This window comes from Rhipicephalus microplus, unplaced genomic scaffold (assembly GCF_043290135.1).
Source record: "Rhipicephalus microplus isolate Deutch F79 unplaced genomic scaffold, USDA_Rmic scaffold_262, whole genome shotgun sequence".
In the NCBI taxonomy this organism is placed as follows: domain Eukaryota; kingdom Metazoa; phylum Arthropoda; class Arachnida; order Ixodida; family Ixodidae; genus Rhipicephalus; species Rhipicephalus microplus.
This window is the reverse complement of record NW_027464833.1, coordinates 160,146-184,334: the sequence shown is the minus strand read 5'-3', so window position 1 is coordinate 184,334 and position 24,189 is coordinate 160,146. Positions and strand designations below refer to the sequence as shown.

Sequence of the window (24,189 nt, the reverse complement as noted above, 5' to 3'; positions counted from 1 at the left end):
CAAAGAGTGTAGGGACAAAATAGGAGAAGAATGGGAGCTATTCAAGCAGCGAATCAAAATAAAAGCAATAGAGAGATCTAGCGTTTTATCTTTTGAATCTAAGAAGAATGAGAAAGAGCTTAGACGAACACTTGAGAGACTAACAGCTCTTGAATGTGAAAAACCTGGAGTATATGGTGACGATTTGCGGAGTAGTAAACAGAGGATAGAGGTATATGAGGAGGAACGCTATCGCGGAGCGCTAGTGCGAGCCAGAGCAGCATCAATGACTGTGGATGATCGCCCGACGAAGCGAGCGCTTGGATTAGAGAAGAGTCATGCCAGACGAAATCACATAGATGCCATTGAAGTCAACGGTATCGAAGTTTCGGACAATGAGAGCATAGAGCGTTTGGCAAACACTACGAAGGACTCTTCGCTGCCACGCCCATTGATTCAGAGGAATTTAAGCAGGAGTTCCTCAGCAGAATGCCGAAGTTGTCAGATAACACCAAATCAGCTTTAGAGCTATCTATAACGCTGACGGAAGTAGAAAGGGCTATAGATAAAATGAATCCTGGCTCCAGGGCCGGACGGGCTTAGTGCTTCGTTTTATAAGGAGTTCAAAAATGAATTATCCCAAGTACTTGCAGATGTCTTCAATCAAGCTTATAAACTTAATGTCCTCCCTAGGTCCTTTAGTGAAGCACATACAGTGTTGATACCTAAGACAGAACACTCGGAGAAGTTAAAATTAGTTTCTTCGTATAGACCGATATCACTAACTAATTGTGATTACAAAATTTTAATGAAAGTACTAGCACGGCGACTTCAAGGGGTAATCAAAGAATTAGTAGGGCCTCACCAAACATGTGGGATTATGGGACGCTCCATTGTGACTAATATACACAAGATGCGCTGTGTGCTCGAGTGTAGCGATGCCAATCAAGTAGGGGTAGCCATTCTACAGATTGATCTCGAGAAAGCTTTTGATTGTGTTTCCCACAACCTTCTGCTTGCCATTCTTGACCATGTCAACGTTGGTTTTGTAATCAGAGATGGAGTATCTATGGCATACCGGAACTGCACAACCCGACTGGTAATCAATAAGACGCTAGGAGATACAATTAACATAAAGCGTTCTGTTCGTCAGGGCTGCCCGCTGAGCCCCCTACTTTTCAGTTTATATATAGAATCGTTGTGCTTAGCAATAGCTCAAAACAGTTGCATTCGTGGCTATAGATTACAAGAATCTGAAACTAAAATTTTGGCATATGCCGACGATGTGGCTGTTTGTTGTATCGATCAAGATAGTGTTACCACTACCATCAGTGTGATTAAAAGGTTCGGCAAGGCAACTGGCAGTCTAGTAAACTGGGGAAAGTGTCTGGGTTTCTGGCATGGAGAGTGGTCATCAAAACCAGACTATTTTGCCAATGTTAAATGGGTGACCACACCTGTCAAGTACTTAGGGGTGCCACTGGAATTTTATAAAGATAATGAGAACTACTGGCAAGAACAAGCGAAAGAAATCCGGACGAAAGCTAATAGATGCAACGGTAATCATCTGTCAGTGTTTGCTAGGGCGACTGTCTGTAATCTTTTCTTTGCCTCAAAACTTTGGTATGTGATGCAAGTATTGCATTGTTCAAGGGCAAACATACAGAAGTTCCATCGTATCTTCGCAGTGTTCGTGTGGGCTTCGAACTGGGAGAGATGCAGTCGAACTAATCTGTTTCGAAAAGTGAAACACGGAGGGCTTGGTTTAACACATCTTTTCATACGCCAAGTAGTAAATAGGTTCTTTTTTTTCGCTACACAAGGGACCCTTTCTTACGTACAGTGTGCCAAATGAGACTGACGCGGGCTTTACCTGGATATGTGGTTAGCACGCATGACATGACCGGTGCTGTGCGCGGGTATCTTAAAGAGGTTATTCTAAGTGTACGGTTTTTATCTGTTAGATTTTCCAACGAATATTTGTTTTCAGTGACTCGAAAGAAGTTGTACAAAGATGTATGCGATGTTGTTTTACCTGAACCGCTGTACCGTGCCATGTACGCTGGAGGTGAAGGGAAAGATGTGCTTAAAAGAGTGAAGAGAATGCAAGTGGCTCCTGGCGCGAAGTCTTTCTTTTTCAAGCTGCACACAGGTACACTATCAGTCAGGACATTTCAAGCAGACCGTGGTTTTTACTTACCTTGGGGGACAAATTGCCTTATCTGTAAAAAACCGGAAAATATTGACCATGTTTTCTTACATTGTTGGGAAGGAGTATATTTTTGGGATGTACTTCAAAGGACGTTACAAAAAGAATTACCTTTAAATTCATATGGTATAAGATTTCTGCCAATAGTGGACGAAGAGGGAATGCCTTTTGATTTGATTATGCTATGTGGACTTCACTGTTTATGGCGGGCCCGTATGGCGGGTTTCTATCGCGATCAGGATGCACGGCCTGCACGAATGTATTTCCGTGAATGTATGGCCAAGTATGTTGAACTGCAGAAAACTCAGGAGATTGTACCTGAGTGGTTGTCGAAGGTGGAGCCCTTGGCAGCACTTAGGGAATTTTAAGTTTCTGTCGGACTGTTGCTGCTTGTTTTTGTTCTGCTTGTGGTTTGATGTATGCGCCTGTAAACAGGCAATAAAGCAAAAAAAAAAGGTAGCGTGGCCGAGTGGTCTAAGGCGCTGGTTTTAGGCCCCAGTCTCTTCGGGGGCGTGGGTTCGAATCCCACCGCTGCCAGGATATATTTTTTCTTGATTGCGTTGAAGGGTTTTATTATTTATCTTAATGCAATGAAGCATCATCCGTTGGTGGCCAGTGGTATGAAAGATAGCAATCCGGTACAAAGCCCAATGAAAACAATATTTGGTAGAATATGATGTCTGGTAAGCTTACTAGCCATACTGTTTTTAAATATTAGACGCATATACTTTGATTGCAAGGTTAGCTTACTACGTTATTCGCAGGTGCCCATTACCAAAGGGAACACGCTTTTTCGCCTCCCCAATCTATTGAATCGATCATAGGTATGTAAAAATTTTCCCTCACTTTACTTTTCACTAGAAATTATCAACCTTGGCAGTTAGTGAGTCATTGATTCTCCAGGAGTGACTACTGGCTGAAGTCAGTAGTTAAATATTTTCGAGTACTACGAGGACACCCACAGACATGTAGCGGTTGCCTGAGTTGCGAACAACTTTCCACGAATGAAAGAATGTTTGCCTGTGCAAGATATTTGCTGCCCACACAGGCCTAGTGTGGCGTAAATCGAAATAGCTCCACAGCTGCAGCTGCACATGTATGCGAGTGGGATATTTGCTGCCCACACAGGCCTAGTGTGGCGTAAATCGAAATAGCTCCACAGCTGCAGCTGCACATGTATGCGAGTGGTAAATAGATGTCAGGTCATGAAAAGAGCATGCACATCACGAAAGTGTGTTCTTATTGTTTCAGCCAGGAACCAACGTAGGAATCTGTGGTGTCTATATAATCTCGCCATTATAACCTATTATAAAGAAGATGCACGTTTGCGATAGAGGGTACTTACTTATCTTAACAGAAAAAGGTGCTAAGACAAATATGAATGAAAGAGGAAAAAGACAATACTGATGCTGGCTTGCCGCTTCATGGTTGATGAAAAAAGAAAAAAAATATAAAGTTTTTTTTATGAAGCACGTGGTATCGTTCTCGACCAAGACAAGAAAACTGAAATTACGTTTCATTGCGCAAAACCTTGACTGGGGCTCATGCGACTAAGGTCTAGAAACAGTCATATCATAGTTATAAATAGCATGGAACACTGGTGAATCGCAGCGGTATTTTCTGTTGTAATGAAAAAATGAAAAAAATATTATCTCACACACGGCCAGCGGTGCAGCCAGTAATTCTTTTACGTGTTCACACACACACACACACACACACACACACACACACACACACACACACACACACACACACACACACACACACACACACACACACACACACACACACACACACACACACACACACACACACACACACACGCGCGCACGCACGCACGCACGCGCGCGCGCACACACACACGCACACGTTGTTGTATACAGTTTGGTTACATCTCTCAGAAATATGCCTAGAGATTTCTCATTTAAACTTTGGTAAGTATGGGGGTAATTCTCGAATGACGAAATTTAATATGAATTTATAGTAAAATCTAAGCAAAGAGAAGCACGTGACTGGACACTACAACAATGTACGGGAAACATTTTGCACCATGTTACAAACGCTTACTGCCCCCCCCCCCCTCCTATTTTTTGACATCTTTGTACTCGATATAGCTGAAACACACCGGTGTGCTCACTATTGGGACAGAGGGGGCCACCCTATATGAACACCATAGGCGTGTGCTGGAGACCCTGCAGAAAACGCCAATCGTGGCATAGAGTGTCTAGAAACTATATATTGTGGGGCACACTGCCAATTTCTTCAAGCAGTCACAACGTAAGATTAGAATTTTCAGTAAAAGATTATCTGAATGTGACAATTCGTTGTCATCATAAAATTCCTATCACTCCGCATTTCTTCCTTTTCTTTGTTACTCCTCAGCAATGCTTCATGCTACGAAATAAGGCGTAAAATTGTCATCTCGAACCTTTCAAGTGTGATACTTTTTTGATTTCACATATCTGGGCTTCAGTGACATAGCCCTAGGGAGAGTGGGGGGCATTTGGGAGTTCCAACCCAATCTGAAATTTTAAAATTTTGCTTGCCTATGTAATGTTGTCCATATATTTACTACTTTGCGGTATGAAAATAGTTCATAAATCAAGATGGCGACTGTTGCATTTTTCGAACACCAACATGTCGTCGTCCTCTTCGCACACCACAGCATTGTCATAGCGCCTACACCGCAACATTGACCTCCAGTGGCAAACGCGCCGACGCGGCACTCCTTGGCAAGTGTTGGACAAAAGGTACAGCTTCAGGCGAGTGACGTGGATGATGTGTGAAGATGAGGAGAGCACTGAAGGGTTTAGAGGATCTTTATCGTAGGTAACATCAGTCACCTGCCGCAGCACATGAGAAGACCCTGAGTGCTTTGACAGAAGCTTTTAGGCCAGGCCGACACGCCGAGACAGAGACCACTGAAAAACGAGGTGAACCGGATTGAAGCGGTCGATCCGGTAGAGGCTGTCAAGACTAGGTTTCTGACGGAGCTGCGTGCCCGAAAGGCACCAACGGGCAATCTGACGGCCCAGTGGGCTGTGCTAATAGTGTGGCTAGCATATGCCGTGGATGGACAGGTGGGCAGGGTTTGGTAAAAGCGGGTTGAACGGCAAGGTCAGTTCTCTTCCATACAAAAGGTAGAAAGCAGAATATCCCGCAGTGTCGCTGCGCAAGCTATTCTAAGCGAAAGTGACAAAGGGTATAAAGCGCAATAGTCTAGCCACGTTGATTAGTCGGGATGTACATGGCGAGCACGTCAATGGGCGTGCGATTCAAACGTTCTGTGAGGCCGTTCGTTTAGGACTGATAGGCCGACGTAAGCTTGTGCTTGTTTGCAAAAGAACAACGTAGGTCATCGATCACCTTAGATAAAAAGTAGTGACCATGGTCCGTGACAAGTTGATGAGGAGCGCAGCGTTGTAAGATGACATCGTGTATCAAAAAGTCGGCGACGTCTGTAGCGCAGCTGCTCGGGAGAGGCCTCGTAATGACAAAATGGGTGGAACGATCTGCAGCGATGGCGACCCACCTGTTACTACTGTTAGAAAGAGAGAAAAGGGCCCAGCAGGTCGAGGCAGACACGAAAGAAAGATCAGCAGGTATGTCGATCAGTAAGGAACCCGGCAGTGTGTGCAGCTGGCATTTCGCGGTGTTGGCACGATTGACAAGAAGCAACATAACATTATACGGAACGGCAGAGGCCGGGCCAGAAAATGCGTTGGTGGACACGATCGTACGTTCTGCAGCACCAAGGTGGTCGGCTGTTGGGACATCATGTAGTTGCTCAAGTATGGTTGAGTGCACATCAGTGGGTGCTACGAGTAGTTCCTGTCCCCCGGTGTGTATGTTCCTGTGATATAAGGTACCGTCAATGACAACGTCGAAGCAAACTCTCATTTGATCCAGTATTCAGGCGGTTGAATAAATTTCGTAGGGACGCGTCACGCCAGTACTCACCGCCTATGTTACCGAAAGCGGAGAGTGAAGAAATAGATAGACGTGTCAACCGTTACGAGATCGGGAGTGCCAACCAGGTACCGAGAGAGGCAGTCGGGTTCTTGGTGTAAACGGCTGGACTGGTAAACCACAGCGTACGTGTATTCCTGGAGGCACAGATCCCCACGAATAAGGATCCTTGAGGGCTGGAAGCCAGCGTAGAGCGGGATGGTTTGTGGTAACAGTTAAAGCTCGGCCAATTAATAGGGGTGCAACTTACCAACGGTCCATACGAGTGTTAGACACTTGTGTATTTGCGTTCGGCGAGAGAAGAAGCCGACCGGCATATGGAAGAAATCGATTATGACCGTATTGACGCTGGACAAACAACGCGCCAATACCGCATCAAATAGCATCATTGCGGACCTCAGTGTTAGTGGATGGGTCGAAATGGATGAGAATGGGTGGTATGGCCAAAAGTGTTATAAGCTGGCAAAAATCCGTGGCTTGATGAGAACCTTACTCAAATGGCACATCGTTCCTTAGGGGATTAGGGAAGGGGCGTGTAACCTCTGCGAAGTTTCTTATGAATCTTGAGAAATATGAGCAATCGTCCACAAAACGTCAAACGCCCATGGTACAAGCTGGTTAGGCAAATTGGAGGACAGCAGGAACTCTGTCGGCATCAGGGTGGGTGCCAGATACGTACACTAGATGCCATCGCATAGCAACTTGGCGATGCCCAAAGTGACATTTCAAAGTTGTAGCTCGGCCATACGAAACGCTGAAAGAATGCATGAAAGTCACTTGAGGTGAGATTCACAGGCTGGGGCAAACACAGTGACGTCGTCCAGATAACAAGGACCGATAGATCAATAAAAGCTGTGCAAAAGTGCATCCATCATCCGGTCGTATGTGGCCGGCGCATCGCTTAAGCTGAACGGCTTGAGTTTGAATTGGTTAGAAACCATCAGGCGTTACGAAGGCAGTATACTCGCTGTCAAAGTCATATACGAAGATTTTACTGTGGCCATAGCGTAGTTATATTGCAGAAAAGTAGTTTGCATCATAAATACAGTCCATGACACCATCGATACGACGAATCAGGTAGACCTCCCTTTTGGAGACCATGTTTAAACGTAAATAGTCCACACAGAAACGCCAGGTATTGTCTTTATTTTTAACTAAGACCACAGGGGACGCCCACTTACCCGAAAAAGGCTCACGGATGCCTTTTGGGAGCATCGTGTTCTGTTGGATAACTAGGCGCTCTGGTGGTGACACTCGGTAGAAATGCTTGTGAATCGGAGATGCATTAAGTGTATTTATGTATTGATTGACTTGTGAGGTTTGACCTGAGGGCCTAACGTCCAAGTCAAATATGTCTGAGTAGGTCGTAAAAATATCACTGAGGTTTTTGACTTCAGACGGCGATAGCTCTGAGGCAATCACCTTAGTTACGTTGTTGGGCAGTGTAGAATATATTGCTGCGTCAGAACTATGTGGCTTTGATACACGACTGCGGACAGTTTAGGTGACACCGATGAGATCGTGCGCTTGTTCGATGGTGACAGAGTGGCGATAACAATGCCTCGTGGTAGGACTTAAGCTTTCAGTCCCAAGTTCAGAAGAAAAAAAATGCCGCCATATCCACGAAGTGAATGATGATGAGTGGGCGAAGCTCCGGAGGTAAACCTGGTAAACCATGAATCCTCCGTACATTTTGCCCACTCGATTTTATTGCAACGCTCCCCCTAGCGTACGTCGCCGCACTATATCGAACGATGACACGCGCCATATGTGGCATCATTCCTATTTTATAACACCTCGCATCTTTCATAATCAACTACACGTACCGCCGTCTAGTTTATAACATCTTGCATCTTTTGGACGGACGGACGGACAGACGGGCGGGTGGACGGACGGATGGATGGACGGATGGACGGACGGACGGACGGATGGACGGACAGGCGGACGGACGGACGGATGGACGGATGGATGGACGGACGGACGGATGGATGGACGGATGGATGGATGGATGGATGGATGGATGGACGGACGGATGGATGGATGGACGGACGGACGAACGGACGGACGGACGGACGGATGGACGGATGGATGGATGGATGGATGGATGGATGGACGGACGGACGGACGGATGGACGGATGGATGGACGGACGGATGGATGGATGGACGGACGGACGGACGGACGGACGGACGGACGGATGGACGGATGGATGGATGGATGGACGGACGGACGGATGGACGGATGGACGGATGGATATGGCTGTACCCTTTAGATCGGGCGGTGGCTAGCGTAATACATAGAACTGAACGAGAGGTGGCTACATACAGGGAACGCACAGCCCACGCCTTAAGGAGCTTCGCTCCTAAAAGGCGCATCTTGTTCGCTGTAACAGTTAAGACGGTGTACGGAGAGGAGACGTTGCGGGCCAGTAAAACGACGGGCGACGGAAAGACAGCTTAATCCTCATTCAGCACAGTGGAATATGGTTCAACAGTGACACAAGTTAGGGCTTGTGGTGGGAGGCGAACAAACTCAGCTCATGAAAGCTTGTTCTGAGCCATCTACAACGTGTCGGCGGCCGTAGGCAAGTCAAGTTGCACGACGCTGGCAGAGCAGTCAATTGCAGCAGAGTGGTCAGACAAGAAATTGAGTCCAAGGTTGACGTCATGAGGACAATGAGTGAGAACATGAAATAGAATAGACCTCTGGTAGTCGGCGAATCTCGCACATGCGGAGCACATTCGGAGCACAGCCGGAGTTGCTCCACTAGCGACACGCACAAATAGGGACTCGGGTGGCGTAAGGACTTTATTTAGCCGCGCGAAGAAATCGGAGCCTATAATTGAAATAGGCGCACCGGTGACAGTGAGGGCTGTACTAGGCAGGCAACCCGCTTCTCCAAAAGCATGTTCTGGTCCGTAGTCAGGGTCAGCAGAGGGTTTTCCGGTCGGAAGTTCAATGCGGTGTCACTTCCGGGAGTTGCGTCGCCCAGACTTCCGAGTAAAGGCATCCAGTAGGGCGGGGTGACGAATAGCGACGAGGCTGAAGTGACCTGGAGCAATGATCACGCGGTGACGCTGAATGTGGCAGCGCCGCTTGTGGCATCTGAGTGCAGTCATCCCATGTGGGGCCACTCTCTCTCGTACGGAATGCACGCACTCAGCACACTAGGCAGTATATCTCTAGACACTGTAGTACCAAGGACGTAGATGAATCGCCACATGATTATCAGATTATTTTTCCCCGAAATCCATCAGGCGATGCAACGCTGCAACTGCTTTTTTTGCACGCCGATATGAAGAGATACGTATACTACGCAAAATAAAGCGACAACGAAAGCGATAACGGCATGTCACACTTTAACCTTCGTATTCACAAACGCTCTTTGACTCGAATTTAACCCTTCACTTGAAAGAGTTGAGCACGGCGCCGCTGGTCGGCTCAAAATGGCGGTGCGCTACTCTAGAATAGCTGCATATTACCACTCATATGCAGTGACTTGCCTTGCCTAGAGATGGTGCTCCCATCGGCTTTCTCAAGTGGAGTTGGAGCGTTGAGTGAAGGGCCGTTCTTGAATACGGGGGTAAGTATTCTTCAACAACTATATTATCATCAGTTATATCGATATTCACAGCAGTACACAACTACACTGTAACCATTATACTATATATACTAATAATAAATTTATGGAGTGGAAGAATGTATGCATCTTATTACATATAAGGCGACTGCGATACCTGAAATATGTGCTGTAAAAATAAAAAAACTGAAAAAGACATACACGTAAAATTGTACAGGTTAACATAGACAAAATAAATTAGTAAACTGGTACATTTTTCAGTTGTCGAATGAGCAATGCCTAATCATGAAGAAGACGGACGTTTGGGGTGGCTGGTACTTACTTACCTTGGGGAAAAATGATACTCGGAAAAATGCTGAGTCTAGCTCGCTTTTTTTTTCATTAACGTTACGGTTATTGAAAAAAACGTTCGGTTCTTCATGAAACACATGGTGTAGTTTTTTTCGCCCAAGACAAAAACGTGAATTAGTTTCCAGGGTTACCTTTCTATCCCTTTTTCGTTTTCACATTTAAATTTGAAGTACTTTTCACAACATCCCTATATTTTATTTGAAATAATGGTCTGTTTGTTCTGAATAATATTGTGTCTGTCAAATAACAACGAGCTTTTGCATTTACACTTGTTTCTTCCACAGTACAGGAGAGTGAATGGGGAGCATTAAGAATAACACGAAGGAGACACTACATCGCAGCATATTTCATATGCTTAATTGATAATCATTATCCTACACATAGTGGTGCAACCAGAAAACGTATTGCGCGCCCACGGATGAACACACGCATGCACTCATGCACGCCCGCACGCATACAAACATGAATAACATGACAAGAGTACGTTTTTGAAAAGACCTCTGTCACATGTGTCTAAAATAAAATTTATAAATCCATGGGCCCTTATCCAGTTAAAAATTTAATATCAGTTAACCGTAAAGTCTGTATGACGAAACGATTATTGTATACGCCAATGTACTGGGAAAACATGGGTCTGAACGAAAGGTGCTGCCAAAATGCATTAACTGAAAAACCTCCTTTCATTGAAGCTCTTTCTACCTCCCTCTCAAACAAGATGCACTAGTGAAAGATCATTGGTGGTCATCATAGAAGACACATCGCTTCCCTTCTTTTCATCTATTTATTTATGATTGTTACTGTTACATACTACGAGATATGCAGTTGCGTCTGCGAAAACCTCTTAAGCGCGATGTCTTTCGATTCCACGCACATATTTATCCGATACTAGAAAACTGTGAACTGCTTTTTGCTTCGCTGTTTATATAGTATAGCAAGAGAACTTATCCACTCAGCGCCTGATCAGGAAACTGACAGAGCGCCTGTTTTTTTTGGTATTGTATAAATTTTACGCGAAGCGCCGTCGAGTGACAATGGAAGCGGCAGAGCTGATCGTTGTGTGGGTAGCATGGCCGAGCGGTCTAAGGCGCTGGTTTCAGGCACTAGTCTTATCGGGGGCGTGGCTTCATATCCCACAACTGCCAGAGTTGTTATTTTAATGTGATAGTTTTATAGGGACACTCTCGGTTGGATTTCGCCGCTGTTGTCGGCGTACGCATCGATGTCGTGCACCGTATATGTGTACGTATTTATATATATATAAATGCAAGAAAGAAAAAAATGTCGCCATATCCACGAAGTGAATGATGATGAGTGGGCGAAGCTCCGGAGGTAAACCTGGTAAACCATGAATCCTTCGTACATTTTGCCCACTCGATTTTATTGCAACGCTCCCCCTAGCGTACGTCGCCGCACTATATCGAACGATGACACGCGCCATATGTGGCATCATTCCTATTTTATAACACCTCGCATCTTTCATAATCAACTACACGTACCGCCGTCTAGTTTATAACATCTTGCATTTTTGGACGGACGGACGGATGGACGGATGGACGGGCGGACGGACAGACGGACGGACGGATGGATGAATGGATGGACGGACGGATGGACGGATGGATATGGCTGTACCCTTTAGATCGGGCGGTGGCTAGCGTAATACTTAGAACTGAACGAGAGGTGGCTACATACAGGGGACGCACAGCGCACGCCTTAAGGAGCTTCGCTCCTAAAAAATCAAGAAACAAGGCTTCATTGCGCGGTTTCAAACGTGACACCTCCGCGTCGTGAACGCGAGGCGTTAACCACTGAGCCACCGAGGAGTACCTCCTTCAAAGATCGAACGGAGAGCTATTTATATCTACTACTTCCGCTGTTGGCGGGCATCTTGAGGGGTGTGGGGGAACTATCATGTTTTCAGCATTATCAGCAAGATGGCGCAATGAGCGGGCGGCGGCTCTCATCTCTCATGCGTATGCTTTGGCCCGCGCAGAGGAAAGGAGTAAACGACCTCTCGCGCGCCCTTATTTACCGGTGCGGAGGATAATGCGTCTCTGCTGGCGTTGGGCTTGCACTGGAACGTATATGTGGTAGTTACGGGGTGCAAAAAAGGTCGCTGCAATTGTTTAACAGCCTCCGTTTGCGAAAAGGGCGCGCTTTTAAGACACAGCGAAGTCACAACAGAGACGCTTATTCGCGTTAATCTTTACCTGTGAGTACGTTTTGTGCGTTATTTGTGCAGAAGAAACGCGGGGCACGTTTAAATCTGCTTGCCATTCTGCGCGTGACCTTCCAATTTGTTGCTATAGTGTTCAATGCTTCGCCTTTCCGACTAAGCTGTGACTTTTTTTTTGCTGCAAACGTAAGTTTTAAGATTTAGGGTAGCGTTATACAAGCCACAGCCGATGTTAACCAGTGTTATAAAAGAGAGCACTGGGCTATGAAGCTCAATTAAAAAGAGGATTTCTTTGGTAGAAAAAGCAATGACGTCGTGTCAATTTATTAGGAAAACGGTTATAAAATAATAGAGGCAACTATTGTGATTGATTTTGAAGTTCGCTTATTACGTTATTCACAGCTGCCCAATACGAAAAAAAAATAACACGCTTCTTCACCACCCTTACAGCTTGACTCAATAATCGCTATGCAAAAGATGTTCTCCCGCTTTACTGTTCCTTAGAAGTTTTCAATTTTGGCAAATAGTGCGTCCCATCTCCAAGAAGGACTACTGGCTGAAGGGTATAATACCGGGGACTACAGGAACACTTACAAGCATGTGGCTGTTGTCTGGGTAGCGATGAACTTTCCACAAATCAGGAAACATTCACCCGCACTAGGCATTCGTCGCGTACATCGGCCTATTGTGTGACGTGACGCTAAATATAGCTCCGGAGCTGTGGCGGCCGCTGCGAGTGCTAAATAGTGCGTGCCCAACACGCATGCGTTTCTTTATCGTTTTGGCCAGGAACCAAAGTAAGAATCTGCAGTGTCATAATTTCGCCATTACAACTTATCATCAAGAAGAGGGACGTTTGGGATAGTCGGTACTTATCTTGGTGGAAAATAGGTGCTCAGAAAAATATGGACGAAGAACAATTGATTGATATGTGGGGTTTAACGTCCCAAAACCACTATATGATTATGAGAGACGCCGTAGGGGAGGGCTCCGGAAATTTAGACCACCTGGGGTTCTTTAACGTGCACCCAAATCTGAGTACACGGGCCTACAACATTTCCGCCTCCATCGTAAATGCAGCCGCCACAGCCGGGATTCGAACCCGCGCCCTGCGGGTCAGCAGCGGAGTACCTTAGCCACTAGACCACCGCGGCGGGGCTGGACGAAGAACAAACCGAACAACGAGAGTGCTAGCTCGCCACTTCACGATTATTAAAAAAAATAACTTTAATATATAATGCTTCTCATGGAGCACGAAGTATTGTTCTCCTCGCTCAGTAGAAAAACTCGAATTACTTTCCTTATTGCAATCGTTTCACCCGGGCTCATGCGACTGTATGTTAGATATAGTGATGTCAAACTCTTAATCGCTAAGGAGGAGCTGCTCCATCGCAGTGGTCTTTTCTGCTGCAGTGATAAATATCACACACTCAGTTCAGTGAGTGGTGCTACTAGAATTGTTTGACGTGAAACGAACGCACATGAGAGTTTTCCTGTGCTGCTCGACGTGACACGAGCCATGTTGAAGGTTTTAAATTTTGCTTGCTTGCGTATATATAAACGCACTAATACAAACGCACGTGCGTTCATGGAATAAAGTATAATTAAACACCCTCTCCCCCTTCTCCACTCCTCAAAAAAAATTCTCGCTACGTCCCTGATCTGATCACGAGAATGGGAAGCTATGAATTGCTTTTCGCTTAAATGTATATGCAGTAAAAGCGTGTTCGTTTGACACTCGCTAGTTCATAAAATGTGATAATTCCAACGTATATACATTGCTCAGTGATATCAGACCCTCGCGCAGTTTAATAATGCTTGTAGCAGGGCAAGCTGCTTTATGCTTCAAGATAGAACGGTTTTACCACATCCAGTTAACAGGTCATATTTGGCCGCGACTTACGTATTTTGAACTGTCGAAGCTGAGAAGCGCCGCAAATGTGCGGCACAGAGGAAAGAAAGGCTGTTTGCGGACAGCCGAAACGCCCTGGGATTTCAGAAAGGGCGCCGTCGTGATAAGTTTGGTACGCATTGAGGTGTGCATTCAGAGCATGCTTCAAATTTAGACACAGGAATCTCGCTCCGTTTATATAATAAACAAAGGTACAACTGAGGAAATCGCGACCTTTACACGCTGCTTTTATGCAATGTAAATACTGCATTTATATATACCTCAAGAAAAGAAATGCGCATTGATTCAACAGATATCTGTTTATTGTTTTCATAATACTTTGGATGATTCGGCTTTATTTTTTTGATTAGGCCCTTTTCACGGCCCCGTGAAGTATAAATTAAAGTGCTCTTATTGTATGGCATTCTAAGAAAAAATATGCCATGAGCATTTGAATTAGGAAAGAAACAGTGCCCATGCTTTGGCTGCAGTGTTGTGTTTTTTATCCGCAAAGCCGTGTCGCTGGCACACCTGGTAGCGTGGCCGAGTAGTCTCCACTTTCGGCTTCGGTGGGAGACGGACGTGTGATGGCTCGCTCCGTGCGAGGTGCTTCGGCGGCCGCTGCTGGCCGCGGTGTTAGGTTTCCTTCTGCACCATCAGATTACCGGTTTTTGTTGACTACATTGCCGTCGGGTGACAGTATGGAAGAGTGTGTGTTTCTGCACGGGGATTTGGAAAAAAGACCATACCGCTTGGAAGACTTTCGGGCCCCGTTGGAAGAAGTGGGACTCATCAAGGCGATCACTGGCATTGGAGCCTTCCAGATGAATCACGTCTGGCTGGTGAAGATGCGAAGCAAGGATGACAAAGATGCATTACTCAAGACAGGTGGACTCCGAGTCAAGGGTGGCTTTTGTGCTATCATCGACCCTATCCAACATGATGTAACCGTGAAAATCCACTGGGTTGACTTTGCGGTCTCGAATGAGAGCATTAGACAAACGTTAGATGAGTTTGGTGAAGTTCTGGAGGTTTCCAACGACAACTGGACCGTCGCGGGCTTTGAACACGCGATATCGACGACGAGGGTGGTGCGACTGAAACTGAAGGAAGGCGTGGTGCTAGAAGACTTGCCGCACCTTTTTAAGATTGGAGGGAGCACCGTCTTTCTTGTGGCCCCGGGTTGGGCACCGCTTTGCCTAAGGTGTCACATGCAAGGACATATACGACGAGACTGCCAGACTCCCCGCTATGGTGTATGCCGAGCGTTTGGCATTGAAAGTCAAGATTGCGTCAGGAGTTATGCCAGAGTTACGAAGACCGTGCTGCCAACAGACGACGCCCAAGATAATCTAATGGACGCCGAAGAGGCTGAGAAGTTAGCCTCTGGCAGCAATGCCGTGTCTTTCGTGTCCTTCTTGTCTCTGTGTCGTCGTTTTGTTCTCGCGCTATAACTATCGTCATGCCATACCAACTAGCCCAAGCTGCCACACTTCACGACGGCACGGTTCAGGCAACTGGAGAAGAGACAGCCGACGCGACAACGCAAGATAGCAAAGACTCAACGAAAGAATCCGAGGAGTTGGCCGCAACAGGCGGCCAGCAGGACATTCAAGAATCGATGGAGGAAGACATGGGTACCAGTGGCGAGATCGCTACGCCAGAAGCCAGCACAAAGTCTCCGGAAGCGACCACGGGACGCGGCAAGCATTATCGAGTGGAGAGCACGGAACGCAACCTGAAACACCCGGAGCGTCTGTGGCATCGCGTCACGGGCGCTTAGAGTAAAAAAGATGCCCTCGAAACCCGGTCGGCGTCATCGTCGTCGGTTCGGGGACAGGATCTAGACGCGTAAGACCCCGGTTTTCCCACTGCAAGGTATACGAGACACGGTAAGTGCAGCATTGTAGTTTTCATCTTTGTCATCAACATGGCTAGCATGACTGCGCCTTTACGCATTGGTACGCTGAATGTACGTGGTCTAGGAACACGTCGCAAACAGTACCAGTTGAAACGCTTGATGCAAGAAAAAAATTGCCCGCAGCTTCCCTCGGGGGAACACTGAGGAGGATGCGGACCATATAATTGGTTAACGGGGTGTTAAAGTGCGACTTACTTGGGTCGATGGCTAAATTGGTTAACGTGGTTGTGAAATGGGGTGTTAAATTGCGACTTACTTGGGTCGATGGCTAAATTGGTTAACGTGGTTGTAGGAGGGGGTGTTAAATGAGTGAACACGTACACACGTATGCGAAAGGGCGGCGCTGGTCGAAGGGACGTCGATCATTGTGTTTGTGGATTCGTTGGAATTCATTTCACCGCGACCTTGGACGTCGACGCGCCGCACAAACCAACCGACGAGCGGCAACTGAGCGAGCGAGCGCCGACCTTGAGTATATATACAGCACGACGGCGCATGCACTGTCAGCTGTTGAATGTTCTCGAAGCGCGACGCCACATGCGCGTCCACTGGAGAATCAGGAGAATTGTAGATGTCGAACGTGGTGTGTAGAGGAGGAAGGGTGCACAGATGGTGGAGGAGTGAAGCGCGCGCGGTGTGTAGAGGAGGAAGGGATGCACAGATGGTGGAAGAGTGGGCGACGGCGCGACGGCGCATGCGCGCGCGTCAGCTGTCGAATGTTCGAGAAGCGGTGCGGACGGTGCGGACGGCGCACTACAAGGCGCGAGTATGAGATGCTCCGCATCTAAAAGACCTTGACTTGCTCGCGATCCAGGAGACTAAAGTTAGTACTGAGGACGCGACTGATAGCTTGGTAGCAGAATTTTCATTGCGGTACAATGCGTGTGTGAGCTATGCAGTGGGAGCATCAGCCGGATGTATTATTTTTGTCAAGAACTCTCTTGGTATTGTAGTGGAAGAGGTCAAAAGTTGCCTACATGGGCGTTTTGTTTTGTGTGACTTTTGTTACGGGAACACTCAATTTAGAGTTGTCTGTGTATACGCACATACAAATTCGAGAGACAGGTGTTTGTTTTTTCGGGAAATGCAAGCGTACTTTGAATGCCAGAAATGTGTGAATCTGTTGGGTGACTTCAATTGTGTTTTGACCTAAGAAGATTGCACGTATACTGCTAAATTAGGTAATGAAAGCGTTGGTTTGCTTAGAGACAGCCTTAATAAGTACTTTTTACATGACGTAGCTCTGTTTGTGATGGGTGGCAGTCGCCAACACTTCACACATTTTCAAGGTTCGAGCCACGCACGACTAGATCGAGCATATGTCTGTTCTGAGATAGTACCTTTATGTCAGAACTATGACGTTTATGCTGTTTCCTTAAGTGATCATTGCTTAGTTTCGTTTGAGATAGGTTGAAAGTGCAAAAAGAAGGTTGTATGGGAAACATGAAAACTGAATACTAAGATAATTACGCACGAAGGGTTTGTACATAAGACAAAGAAGGAAATCGAGAATTTTTCAAAAACGCAGAAAGGAGTGCCACGGAAAGATGGGAATTATTTAAGCAAAAGAAAAAAATGAACGCAATAGAGCGTGGTTGCTACATGCAGTATCAAGCTCGAAAACAGGAACGTGAGCTACGGGCAGAGCTAAATGATTTCGTGAATATTGAAGCAGAAAACCCGGGCTTATTCACACATCAACTACAGGTTGTCAAAAAAAATTGAATGTCTTGAAGAAGATAAATATAAAGGCGCAATTATACGAGCAAGAGCTGAGAGATACCTCGTGGGTGAAGCCCCGACAAAGCGAGCCTTGTCAGATCAAAAGGCATATGCGCGAGCTCACGACATACTAGAGATAGAATGGAATGGTAAAATATTGAAAGAACATAAAGATAATATGAAAGTTTTTGAAAACTATTATCAGGACTTGTTTTCTTATCGCGAACCAAAGGAGCCGGGTTTTGTAGATGAGTTCTTGATAGAAATGCCGACACTTAATGCTGAGGACACAAATTTATTGGAAATGTTTATTAGTATAGGGGAAATCGAGAAGGCTATCGATGATCTCGGCATGGGCAAATCACCTGGTCCAGATGGCATTAATGCCGCCTTTTACAAGGCGTTCAAGGAGGATAGGCCGCCGCATTGCATGAGGTTTTTTCAGAGTCTTTAGATTGCGGAACTCTGCCTCCATCGTTTAATCGAGCACACACCGTGCTGATTCCTAAAGGGAAAGAGCAACATGTTTTACGCAAAGTGACAGGATACAGGCCAATCACGCTAACAAACGTAGATTATAAAGTGTTTATGAATGTTCTGGCTAGGAGGGTGCAAGGAGTTATATACAAGTTGGTCGGGTTACATCAGATTTGTGGCATCAAGCGTAGGAGAATATTCACGAATATTCATGTTGTCAGGAGCATTTTGGAGTATTGTGATGCTGCGCTTCTAAAAGTAGCTATGTTGCAAATTGATCTAGCCAAGGCTTTCGACATGGTTCCACACAATATACTCTTCATGCTAGCTGAGTACGTTGGTCTTGGTGCGATCATATGTAAAGGTATTAAATTTGCATACAAAAGTTCAACCACAAATTTATTTGTAAATAGAGAACTCTTACAGCGCCTACAAGTACTTTCCTCCGTGCGCCAGGGGTGTCCTTTAAGTCCTTTTCTCTTCGCTCTATTTTTGGAACCATTGTGTCAGAAAGTGATTCACCATGCAGGGATTAATGGTTTCAGGTTGCAGTCAAGTAAAGTGCGTGTTTTGGCATACGCCGACGATATTGCTTTTTTTGCTGTTGATAGAGAGAGTGTCACTTCGTTATTAAAAATCAGTCAAAGGTGTTGTGACACGAGTGAAAGTTTAATGAACAAAGAAAAAAGCTTTGGTTTATGGCATGGTGATTGGGACCTTACGCCCAGTTCCTTTGGAAATATTCAGTGGCTCACGACGCCTAGTCGTTACCTAGGGGTACCATTGGACATGTATCAAGACAGTGAATTATTTTGGCTTGAAAAGACTGAAGAACTGCGCGCGACCGCCGAAGGATGGGGCAGTCGAGACTTATCAATTTTCTCTCGGTCAGCTGTATGCAACGTGTTTCTGGCTGCTAAAATTATGTACCTTTCGCAAGTACTTAGTTGCAAGCGTAAAAGCATTCACAAAGTCCACAGGATATTCGCCACGTTCATCTGGAGCTCTACGTGGGAGAGAACATCCAGAACGAACTTGTTTCGGCGAGTTAAGCAAGGAGGGCTGTCTCTGTGCCATCCATTTCTTAACCAAGTAATATCACGTTTCCTGCTCATTAGAGACCAGAGAGACTCTTTTTTACGTTCTTTATTTCAAACAACGCTGTTACACCACATGGCAGACTTCTTTGTATCTTCAGACAGGCGAGAACGACACACCTTGTCACCGTTCTTGCGCGAAGTTGTGTTCTCATATCGTTTCTTAAGGGCGAGGTTTTCGATAGACTACCTAACTAATGTGAAAAGAAAGCGCCTTATGAAAGACCTAACACAGAATGTTTTTCCTGTGCCCCTGTACCGTTCAAGGTATGAAAAATCATATGGTCATGACGTACTGAAGCGAGTGAAAAACATGTGTATACCACCCAATGTGAAAACCTTCTTTTTTAAACTTCATACGGGAACCTTGCCAGTAAAAACGTGGCTTGAAGAGAGAGGGATGTATGTACCATGGGGAAGCAGCTGTCTCCTGTGTAACAAACCTGAGACCATTTAACATGTATTTATTGATTGTTAGAATGCTATTTTCTTTTGGCACGTTTTACAGAGGACTTTAAAAAAAGATTTACCTCTTACTTCATATGGAATTCGTTTTTTGCCTTGTGATAGTTCTGTGCAAAATTTGGATGTTATATTTTTACTTGGTCTTCATTCGGTTTGGCGTAGTATGCTATAGTACAGACACTGTGATGTGAGAGTTCTATCCGTTAATGAGTGTTTCGTGGAAGCTGTTATAAAAGTGCGAGATGTGTATAAGACTACCGACTGTGTTGAATATGTAATATCTTTGTTTGACGCGTTATCACGCATGAAACACGTGTGATAGTGATTGTCATATTAGCTTGACCTGTAGTCAAGAAGGCAATAAAGAAAAAAAAGGTAGTCTACGGCGCTGGTAGTGCTGGTTTGGCACTACTGAAGTGAATCTGCTTTCCAGACCTTTACCGATTGCCTCTAAGGTAGTGGTCATTTCTTGTGCCGACAGATTATCACAAGCTACATTAACTAGTGATGGCAAGATTTTCCGAGCTCTCATATATCAGAACAGTGCTTTCATATGTTTAGGCTTCGACAGGTATTCATAATGCCTTCTGTCATAATCTTGTTTAGCTTGAGCTACCGTTCTTTTAAAGCCCGCAGCAATGAATTTATAATCGGCCCAGTTTTGTGGGGATTGATTATGTAAGAGCTGCTTCCAAGCTGCCTGACGTCGTCGGTGCTCTCTTGTACATTCATCATTCCACCAACGGCTATATACTCTTTTTGTGGATTCAATAGTAAATTCGGCTCTTTTGTAGGATCGTTTAATGACTGCGTTTATTTTCAGTGCTTTCTTATCATCGCTCTCTTCCGAGTGAACAGCCAGTGCTGACTTCAGGTCATTCCTAAATTTAGTGTAATTACAAATACTCTTACATTTGAACAAGATAGAATTATCGGACAAGAAATTTCAAAACTTATCGGTAAGTGGTCACTGTTGGCGGCACAGTCCAGCGCTTTCCAAGAAGAAGTAGTAATGGCTGAACTGACAAAACTTAAATCTAAGGCCGACCTGGAGTGATTACGAATAAATGTGGGGGTTCTGACGTTGAGGCACGTCAGGTCATTAGCCATTGTCCACTCCCACAAGCGTTTCCCGCTAAGATCAGTTCTAAAACCCCAACTCGTGTGGTGGGATTTAAAGTCTCCAACTAAAACTTTGTCTTTGCACCACGATTTTGTAGCTAGATCCAAACTTCGTGTGTCTTGAACTCCATCCGGAAAATACATATTAACTAAAGTGAAAGGAGTGCAGTTGGGCAGTGTAATGTCTACTGCCAAAATTTCGCATTCTGGCGACATATGTTTGTATGAGCATTTGACTTTCATACTAATGCTATTATTAATAAAGAGAGCTAGACCCCCACCTCTCGATGAACGGTCTAATCGAAAAGATTGGAAGTTATTTAAATGGAACAAATTATGTACAGATAGCCATGTCTCTTGTAATGCTATAATATCAGGAGCGAATTTAGAGGTCAAGTATACCAAATCCGTAGATGCAGAATGGATTGATCGGCAATTCCAATGGAGAATGTTAAGCGACCCTATGGTTTCGAAAGAGCTGCTTCCGCTATAGCTTTCTATAGAATGTTTTCTTTCAAGAAATCCCTCTTTGAAAGGCTCTCCTTGTCTTTCAGATATTTTTTGTTCTTTGTTTGTTTCGGTGAGTTAGTTTTCTTTGACACAGGGGATCTAGATCTCTTCAGGGACCTAGGGTCCAAATCCATGTCATCAGAATCTATTGTATATGCAGCTTTGTCCTCACTTACACTCTGTATATCTACTGCAGAGGGTGCTGTAGACGGAGAATACGATGGTGCGGTTTCAAATTCCTCATTTCGGCTGTGGACGCCTATTGCAGAGGCTCCTGCGGGCTGATAATACGATGGCGCAGTTTCAGATTCACCATCAGCTATTGGTCGTGAACTCTCAACATGTTGGGATACTAGGCCTGACTCTCCCGCTGTACCAAATATGCGAGTCATCTGGTTAGCCAAAATTTGAGATAGAGAATCGCAAATGTTAGCAGTCAGTCGTTCCATGGCTATTTCTAGAGCCTTTTCTATGGCCTCCGCTATATTCAGGGAAATCGACCCATTTATTTCCGAGAGATGTCGTGATGCAACACTGGCATACCCCTGAGTTCTAGTCTGTATTTCCGCTAGGGCTTCTCGTCGAGAACAGCGCCTACGCCCTATAATTTCAAGAATTTGCATTTCTCGAGCCTTTGCAGAACAATCAGGATTATCTGCACAGTGTTGTTCGTTGCAGAGACAACATTTCTCTTCTTTAGCTTTGCAGTAATTTGTTTCGTGGTTGTCACCACACACTCGGCATCTGAGTTCTGACCTGCATCCTTTAATAGTGTGACCGTATCGCCAGCACTTCGTACACTGGAGTGGTCGCGGTGATAGCGGTTCCACTCTGTATATTAGTGGCCATGCCTTGATTTCGCTTGGGAGATTCGCTCCAGCAAAGGTTACAATTACTGACTCCGTCGGCGTCTTCTGCTTCTCTACTAGTCGTGAACACCTATAAACGGAAATAGCGCCAGTCACGGCAAACATCTCTAATACCTCAGACGGGGTCAAGTTAACATCGACACCGCGAACAATACCTTTCACACATGCCAGATGCGGGGGAATAAAGGCGCTCACCGGATTGGTCGCGAAACTCGAGCACTTCAATAGGTCTTGGACACAGAGCTGATCAGATGAAAAACATAGAATACCACCTCTGCCGAACTGGTGGACCTCTGTGATGCTGTGAAAGTGAAACGTCGCAGCTCTAAGCTCCGCCTGGATCACTTTCGGATTCTTCATCCGAATGAAGCCTTCATTGCTAGGGACGAGGGCCACAGGAACTGCGGGAATGCCGTTGCGTAGAAACTGATCCACTGGTATTTCCTGTGGCGGAAGTGAAGCAGACCAGAGGCAAGCCCCTGGTCCAGGTGAAGAAAACTGCATCTAAGTGAACTTTCTAGCCCTAAAAGCGCTTACTTAGCTGTAAACGCACTATAGGAACACCTAATAAAGACAAAGAAACCACAGCCACTACACAAACTTAGGCCAAAACCCTAGAGCAAGCACGACCAGCTACTTGCGTGTTCGAGCGATCAGCAAAGGTGTCGTCTTGCGGGCTGTATCAAGCAAAGGTGTCGTCTGGTGTTGCAAAGGCAGTTTTTTCTTTGTCTGTTTCGTGCACAGGTATTTGCCAATAACCAGACCGTAGATCGAGGCTGGATAAAAATTCAGCACCATGCAGAGAGTCAAGTGCATCGTCGATTCGTGGGATCGGGTACACGTCTTTGCGCGTGATCTTATTAAGTGCTCGATAATCGACGCAGAATCGCACCGAACCATCCTTCTTTCGGACGAGCACTACAGATGATGACCACAGGCTTGACGAAGGCCGGATAACATCTCATTTGAGCATATCAGCAACGTTGTTCTCAATTGTTTTCCGCTCTGCGAATGGCATTCGATATGGGCGGCGGCGTGCAATTGTATTGCCTTCCGTTTCAATTCTATGTACGGCGACGGAAGTGCGACCCAAAAGCTTGCAATTCACATGAAATGAAGCACTGTGTTTTTGAAGGATACCTAAAAGTTCTTGTTTTTGCGCTGACGTAAGATCGGGATTTATTGTGGCTGTTAAAGCAGCCGTTGTAGCATCGTCACCATTACTCGTAGAGAAAGATGACGCGTCCGCGTGAAGGGGCACCAAAGAAAGTGGTTTGGTATCTAAGAAGCAAGCTACACTGGTGCCCTGGGGCAGTGCAAAAAGCTGCCGTAACTAATGCTCTGCCATCATAAAAGCGCACCAGGCTAGGAGCGATGGTAAGCCTACCAGAGATGTAGCGTCCACACGGTGCCAGGAACACATCACCAGTACTGAGTCTGATGTCAGGGTCAGAATATGCTCATTACCTGGAGGAATAAAACAGTCATTAGCGGTGACGAAACTCTGGCTATGAGCATCTTTATCGGACGAAAGCGCATTATCTGACATTCGAATGACCCTCTGACGGCAAGATATCACGGCTGAAGCTGAAGAGAGAAAGGCCCATCCTAAAATGAGTGCATTAGTACACTATGACAGAACGAGGTACTGTATATGGTGAAGGATGCCCTCAATAAAAACTCGTGCTGTGCAAACACCAGAAGGCTGAACGAAAACCGCATTAGCACAGTGAAGGGGAGGGCCATCATACGGTGTCTTCACTTTGCGCAAACGGGAACACAAGTCCACACTAATAACTGAGAACGATGCACCTGTGTCCACCAAGGCTTCAGTCCATATACCCTCAACACACAC

General features: G+C 45.7%; 1 non-coding gene across 1 annotated transcript; it reads left to right on the top strand.

Annotated features, from left to right (window-relative positions):
* Positions 1-2,643: 2,643 nt before the first annotated feature.
* On the top strand, positions 2,644-2,725 carry TRNAL-UAG (transfer RNA leucine (anticodon UAG)). The gene has a single exon. It is a non-coding gene; the product is annotated as a tRNA-Leu (tRNA).
* The last annotated feature ends 21,464 nt before the right edge of the window (positions 2,726-24,189 follow it).